The 1,769-nt window shown below is 29.4% G+C and overlaps 1 non-coding gene across 1 annotated transcript; it reads right to left on the reverse strand.

Moving 5' to 3' along the window:
- Positions 1–1,202: 1,202 nt before the first annotated feature.
- Positions 1,203–1,304, reverse strand: LOC137766927 (U6 spliceosomal RNA). Its single transcript, XR_011074453.1, has one exon. It is a non-coding gene; the product is annotated as a U6 spliceosomal RNA (small nuclear RNA).
- Between the last annotated feature and the right edge of the window lie 465 nt (positions 1,305–1,769).

A 1,769-nucleotide genomic window follows, 5' to 3' on the forward strand; every position in this document is an offset into this window, starting at 1 on the left:
AAGAGGTCACGTTAAAGACGAATACTTTAGCCAGGCTCCCTGACCACACACTGAAACCCAATGAATTCCACAATCTGAAACAGAGGTCACATAGATAAAGATGTGAAAGAGAAAGTACATTTTTAGTATTACAGGTTTAGTGTAAACAATATTTGAGTATGTGTAAAATGCAAGTTTTTAGTTCTGTTCTCCTTTTATCTGATTTTCTCAGATAATCGTCCTGTTTCATCTCTAGACTCATGAATATTTCAGTTATTTTGAATTGAATATTGTTTAAAATATTAGACTAACTCCACTCTTAGCACTTTGCTTGAAAGTTAGCACAAAGTTAGCATTCAAAATCAAGGAAACAAGCAAAACAAATGTTCCCTCTCAATCCTTCACAACAGAGAGTAGAAAGGATAAAACCTGCAGTCTTTGGCTTGGTTTTTACCTTGCTGATGAGGAATTTTCTTTCAAATTCCAATTAGAACTCTGAACTTTAAATCTTCCTGCGATGAGTTTCAGAACTTTGTTGTTTCCCTCAGCATATTCGTTTTCATCTTATCATTTTCAGTTTCATTTATTTAAACGCTTACTTTAAAGTTACCACATACTTATTCCTGAGTCTACAATATACTCAGTTTGGCACAAACATAAAAAGCAGAAGCAAGGAAATGTTCACCACAAAAATTAGGACAATATTTAACTTTAGGGAGGAGGGAATTGTGATTAGGAAGAGGCATATGGCAGCCCTCCTGGATACTGGCAATAGTTTTTTTGCCTTAGTTGTGTGACTATTACATGTTTGCTTTATAATGACTACATAAAGTGTACATTTGTTTTATGCATTTTCATTAATATATACTTCATTTCATTATAAAAAGGATAAAACAATCTATTTTGTCTACTAAATTATGGAGTGTTTGCTATAAGATTATATTGACTGTATACTACAGATTGTATACAGATATGTTAAACTACATCTTAAATTCAAGTAAAGTTTGAAGATGATTTATTTTCTCTCTCCATGGAGTTCCTGAGGATGTTTGTTTACTCTGTCAAGTCTAACAGCAAATGAGCTAAAGTTTAAAATAAGAGCTGCTATACAACATCTGAGGGATCTTTCAGAAATCATTTAGTCTCAGAATACAAATGGACCATATCTAAGTACCATTTGAAAATATATTCTGATTATGAAAATGGAACACTGTATTTTTTTTTAAAATATGGAACGCTTCAGGAATTTGCGTGTCATCCTTGCACAGGGGCCATGCTAATCTTTTCTGTATTGTTCCAAAACACTGTATATTAACAGAACAAAAGCTATCATTAAAATATAAACTTTTTACAGGAATAAAATATAACTATAAATATCTCATTATAATATATAAAATATATTTCATTATATATATTATACATTATATAATATATTATATATTAGTATATATTGATTATAATGTCTATATTGTATGTATTATATAATTATATTCATTATATTTCATTATAATTAATCTCATCTCTATAATTAATCTGATTTTATTTTGGTACATATTTAGATGATCATATTACCAATTTGACCGATACTATACTTAAAAAAAATTGTTTTAAATGCTTACTCAGTTGTCTTGGAGGATTAATTTTGTAGTGCAAGGTCAATAAACAGTTAACTTATTGTTTGATCAAATTCAAAGAAATTTATTTTGTCTCAGAATAAATTGGTATATTCAAAGGAATAAAATGATTCTCTGTGCAACAACTTCCAGGACAGTGTCAACATCAATTTCTCT

This window comes from Eschrichtius robustus, chromosome 6 (assembly GCF_028021215.1).
Source record: "Eschrichtius robustus isolate mEscRob2 chromosome 6, mEscRob2.pri, whole genome shotgun sequence".
NCBI classification, from domain to species: domain Eukaryota; kingdom Metazoa; phylum Chordata; class Mammalia; order Artiodactyla; family Eschrichtiidae; genus Eschrichtius; species Eschrichtius robustus.